The following is a 6,000-nucleotide window of genomic DNA, read 5'->3' on the forward strand; positions in this document are numbered from 1 at the left end:
AGGTCAGGCAGCATCCGAGGAGCAGGAAAACCGATGTTTTGGGCAAAAGCCCTTCAACCCCACCGCCCAGTGCCCAACATTTCAACTTCCCCTCCCACTCTGCCGAGGACATGCAGGTCCTGGGCCTCCTCCACCACTGCTCCCTCACCACCCGAAGCCTGGAGGAAGAACTCATCTTCCACCTCGGAACACTTCAACCCCAGGGCATCAATGTGGACTTCACCAGTTTCCTCATTTCCCCTTCCCCAGCTCACCCCAGTTCCAACCTTCCAGCTCAGCACCATCTCCATGACCTGTCCTACCTGCCTATCTTCCTTTCAACATATCCACTCCACTCTCCTAGGCACCCTGCCTCTATTCCTGATTAAGGTTTTTTTGCCCGAAACGTCGATTTTCCTGCTCGGTTGCTGCCTGACCTGTGCTTTTCCAGTACCACTCTAATCTAGACTCTGGTTTCCAGCATCTGCAGTCCTTGTTTTTACCTAATCCCCCCAGGTTCCCACTCACTGCACCCCAATTGATCTCACTCCTTGTGCAACTACCCTCCACCTATCAAATACCTTATCTGCTCATCTAACACTTTGTCACCCGACTTCCCCCACCATTCACTTACTTGCTACCGTGCCTCTCACTAATCCACCTGCCATATTGGCACAACTTTGAGATGTTCTGCACTGCTGCCTCCAATGATACCTTAGCTTGATGAGTTCTGCAGGATTGTTCATTACAAGATACGCCACATTAGATCACAGGGAGGCATACGTAACTTATTTGTCTCATCTGAGATAAAAATGGGAATTACAACCCAGATCGGAAGAATTGAGCCATTAAATAAAAGCTCCACCCATCTGTCCCAGTAGATGCCAAACACCTTGTGTTGCTGTTTTGGGATGAAAACGTATTTGGTTAATATTGCTGTCTTAATCATAAAATTCAAACCAAGAACCTTATTAACCATCTATTTTCTCTTTACAGGTATATGGCTCCCATCTTTATCTTTATAAAAACAATAATTCATTGGGGTTTCAAATAAGAGCTATTCTGGACTTGAAATGTTAACTTTGTTACTCTTCACAGGTGTTGCCAGACCTAATGAATTTTTCTAGCACTTTCTGTTTTTATTAACTCATTGGGATAGTTGTTCTCTTTGTGCATAAGTGTAAATTGAGTGACAATGAAAGAGCAGCCCTATCTACTTCAATTAGAAATAAAGATTGACAGGTCAAGATCTACCACAACCCATGTAAAGTTATCTTGGAACTTCTTTGAAAGCCATTTTAATGCCATCTAAATGCAATTTTCCCTTCATCATTTAGCAAAGAAGTTATTGTTCCATTCTTTTTTTTATCTCCCATATCTTCTTCTTTGAAAGATACTCTCAGAACAATATCATGCTGGGTATGACTTCCTAAATAATTTTGCCAGTCTTGGAAACTAGTTTTCGTATTAGATTAGATTGCTTACAGTGTGGACACAGGCCTTGCGGCCCAACAAGTCCATACCAACCCTCTGAAGAGCAACCCACCCAGACCCATTCCCTTACATCTAACATTATGTGCAATTTAGCACAGCCACTTACCTAACATGCACATTTTTGGACTGAGAGGAAACCGGAGCACCCGGAGGAAACCCACGCTGACACGGAGAATGTGCAAACTTCACGCAGATAGTCGCCTGAGGCAGGAATTGAACCCCGCATCTCTGGCACTGTGAGACAGCAGTGCTAGCCACTGTATCACTGTGCCGCCCGATATGTCCTCACATATAAAGGTTGTCTCCTTTCCAACTGATGAATCTCCAAACAGCTAATATAGTGCATATTCCACTGTTACTAGGACAAAGTATATTGAGATCTTTCTCTGTTACAAATACTACACATTTCGTTCCAAGTTGTTGCAATCTTTGCACCTTCAGTAGTCCTGTTGAAAGTGACATCCCCATCACAAGGACTTGAGATGAACTTAATAAAATAATTCAGTGCAGACTAAATTCAACAGCACTCTTTCCCACACAAATTTACCTCCCATCATAATAAAAATCAACTGTCTCCTATATCCCACTGGATTCCACAGTTATTATAAAGTCATAGAGATATACAGCACAGAAACAGACCCTTTGGTTTAACATGTCCATGCTGACTAGATATCCTAAATTAATCTAGTCCCATTTGCCAGCACTTAGCCCACATCCCTCTTAAACCTTTCCTACTCATACCCATCCAGATGCTTTTTAAATGTTGTAATTGTACCAGCATCCACCACTTCCTCTGGCAGTTCATTCCAAAAACTCACCACCCTTTGCATGTAAAGGTTTGTCCCTTAGGTCCCTTTTAAATCTTTCCCCTCTCACCCTAAACCTATGCCCTCTATAGTTCTGGACTTCCTCCTCCTCCTCCCCCCCCCCCACCCCCCGCCAATTTTTGTGTCGCAGAAAGTAGATTTTAAATACTTCTGGTTGCACAATCCAAACAGTCCCAGTCTATCCTGCCTTTCCATATAGCTTAACCCTCCAACCCTGGCAACATCCTTGTAAATCTTTTCTGAACCCTTTCAAGTTTCACAACATCCTTCCGATAGGAAGGAGCCCAGAATTGCACAAAATATTCCAAAAGTGGCCTAACCAATGTCCTGTATAGCCGCAACATGACCTCCCAACTCCTATAGTCAATGCTGAACATAAAGGAAAGCATACCAAATGCCTTCTTCACTATACTATCTACCTGTGACTACCTGCGGTGTAGGGTGCCCAAGTGGAAAATGAGGTGCTGTTCTTACAGCTCCAACTCTCTACATTGGGAAAAGAAGCTTCACATGACTGCTTCACATTCTGTCCGCAAAAAAGACCCTGAGCTTTCGGTTGCCTGCCACTTCAACACATTACTGTATTTCCTAGACAATCCTCTGTGAAGCTCAGCGCAAAGTTCAACAATTGTAGGGCTTGAGGCACTTTCTCCAATGTCCTTACCTGAACCCCCACATACTAAGCCTTGTTCTCACATGATCTGCTATTACATGCCACCCATTGTTAGCCATGAATAATACCTGTTAGCAGCTACTCATTCTGCTCGGTTGACCGTTATCCACTCCATTCTCTCTCTCTCTCTCTTTGGGCTTAACTCCATTTATCGTTTACTTCTTAGCCTGTCCCCCAACCCTATATTCTGTATTAAAACCAACTTTTTCCTAGCTACCATCAGTTCTGAAGAAGGGTCACTGGACCCAAAACATTAACTTTCATTTTACTGCTCTTCGGATGCTGCCTGAACTGCTGTGCTCTTCCAGCACCACTAATCCAAAACATTAACTCTGACTTCTCTCCACAGATGCTGCTAGACCTGCTAGCTTTTTCCAGCAATTTCTGTTTTTGTGTCTGATTTCCAGCATCTGCAGTTCTTCTGGTTTTTTAACATGAGCAAAGTGTAAGATTCTTTGTGAGGAACTAATTAAACCCCCACAAATGGTCCAGAATTGGTTCTCTCCATCTGCCTCTTGACCCAAGCAGGGCAAAGTAACTTCATGATTAATAAAAAAAAAATAGAAATACTCAACGGGTCAACAGCATCTCTAAAGAGACACAAACACAGAGAATGCTGGAGAAACTCAGGAGGTCTGGCAGCATCTGTGGAGGGAAAAATTGAGTTAACATTTCAAGTGTGACTCAGGATGGCATGGTGGCTCAGTAATTAGCACTGCTGCCTTACAGTGCCAAAGACCCAGGTTTGATTCTAGCCTTGGGTGACTGTCTGTGTGGAGTTTGCACATTGTCCCTGGTCTGTGTCGGTTTCTTCCCACATTCCAACAATGCTAGATTACATTAGATGATTAGATTTCCTACAGTGTGGAAACAGGCCCTTTGGCCCAACAAGTCCACACTGACCCTCTAAAGTGTAACCCACCCAGACCCATTTCCCTCTGACTAATGCACTTAACACTATGGGCAATTTAGAATGACCAATTCACCTGACCTGCATATCTTTGGACTATGGGAGGAAACTGGAGCACCTGGAGGACACCCACACAGACACTGGGAGAATGTGCAACTCCACACAGACAGTCACCCAAGGCTGGAATCGAACCTGAGTTCCTGGCACTGTGAGGCAGCAGTGCTAACCACTGACCCACCATGCTAAATTGTGTATAGTGTCCATGATGTGCAGATGAGATGGATTAGTCATGGGAAATGTAGGGATATATGTGGGATGGGATGGGGCGAGAGGTTTGGATCTGGATGGGACACTCTTCGAATGTGTGGACTGAGTGGCATACTTCCACACTGGAGGGATTCTGTGACTTCTCATCAGAATGAAAGGATTTTGGAAAGTAGTATTTTTTAGTATACGTTAATACACAATTCAGAGGAGGAGCAAGGGTGCAAATGGTATAGAGATCAAATGCAAAAGACAATGGGGTTGTTAATGATGATGAAAAAGTAAGGTGTTAAAGTGAGAGAATTGGTCCTTGCTCAATATATATTGCAAACAGTTGTGGTCATGGTGCTGATCCTGTGGAACTCGTGGGTCACAAGTCAACAGTAGCTCCAAGCTGTGAAGCTTGGAGAAATGCTCTTGACTTTCAAAAATAATTTAAAACTTCCTGCTATATGTTTTATTGAGCAACATAACATGGTGCATGATCCACGATTAACATCAACATTGACTTTAATTACTTTATATTTTTTAATGTCAGAGGATGGAGTCTGCAAACATATTGACAATAGGGATGACAGAGTCATGATTTTTATAGATTAATGGAAAATACCTGCTTTTTTTTTGGTGTGCTTCAACCTCTCAGCAGAAAATCTCCCAGAAAAATATGGACTACTGAATCTTTCACCCTCATTCTAAACGCCATACCAAGTTTCTGCCAGGTAGAGAGAGTTAGAATCTCTGGTTGGATTGGTGACAAGTATCTTAAGTCTGTGATGTAATGTGGCCTGACTTGCACTGCTGTCGAAATATGGGAGGAGCCTAAAATCTGTAACTGAGTAAACCACTCAGTTAGTTTCACACTCACTTGTTATTTCAATATGATATTTGGACAGTATGTAGCAGTGTTTGCTTTGTTACAGAAAGATAAAGATTGAGAGACAATCATAGCATCATCTATGCCTGGTAAAAACAATGACTACAGATGCTGGAAACCAGATTCTGGATTAGTGGTGCTGGAAGAGCACAGCAATTCAGGCAAAATCCGAGGACAGGCTAAATCGACGTTGCTGGCAAAAGCCCTTCATCAGGAATAAAGGCAGAGAGCCTGAAGCGTGGAGAGATAAGCTAGAGGAGGGTGGGGGTGGGGAGAGAGTAGCATAGAGTACAATAGGTCAGTGGGGAAGGAGATGAAGGTGATAGGTCAGGGAGGAGAGGGTGGAGTGGATAGGTGGAAAAGGAGCTGGGCAGGTCGGACAAGTCCGGACAGGTCAGGGGATCGAGTTGCTGGAGGTTAGAAGCTAGGATGAGGTGGGGGAAGGGGAAATGAGGAAACTGTTAAAATCCACATTGATGCCCTGGGGTTGAAGTGTTCCAAGGCGGAAGATGAGGCGTTCTTCCTCCAGGCATCTGGTGGTGAGGGAGTGGCGGTGAAGGAGGCCCAGGACCTCCATATCCTCGGCAGAGTGGGAGGGGGAGTTGAAATGTTGAGCCACTGGCGATTTGGTTGATTGGTGCGGGTGTCCCGGAGATGTTCCCTAAAGCGCTCTGCTAGGAGGCGCCCAATCTCCCCAATGTAGAGGAGACCGCATCGGGAGCAACGGATACAATAGATGATATTAGTGGATGTGCAGGTAAAACTTTGATGGATGTGGAAAGCTCCTTTGGGGCCTTGGATGGAGGTGAGGGAGGAGGTGTGGGCACAGGTTTTACAGTTCCTGCGGTGGCAGGGGAAAGTGCCAGGATCCACACCAGCTCCCAGCTCCCAGCCCTGCCGAGTTTTCACCATCTCTCCAGACCTCCCCCTCACTGAGGACGAACGATCAGTCCTCAGCAAAGGACTCACCTTCGTCCCC

General features: G+C 44.7%; 1 protein-coding gene across 1 annotated transcript in view; it reads right to left on the reverse strand.

Moving 5' to 3' along the window:
• The window catches only part of ankrd29 (ankyrin repeat domain 29), a 99,525-nt gene that overhangs the window by 1,065 nt on the left and 92,460 nt on the right, over positions 1–6,000 (reverse strand). The gene's annotated exons all lie outside the window — the stretch shown is intronic.

Source organism: Chiloscyllium plagiosum, chromosome 4 (genome assembly GCF_004010195.1).
Source record: "Chiloscyllium plagiosum isolate BGI_BamShark_2017 chromosome 4, ASM401019v2, whole genome shotgun sequence".
NCBI lineage: Eukaryota > Metazoa > Chordata > Chondrichthyes > Orectolobiformes > Hemiscylliidae > Chiloscyllium > Chiloscyllium plagiosum.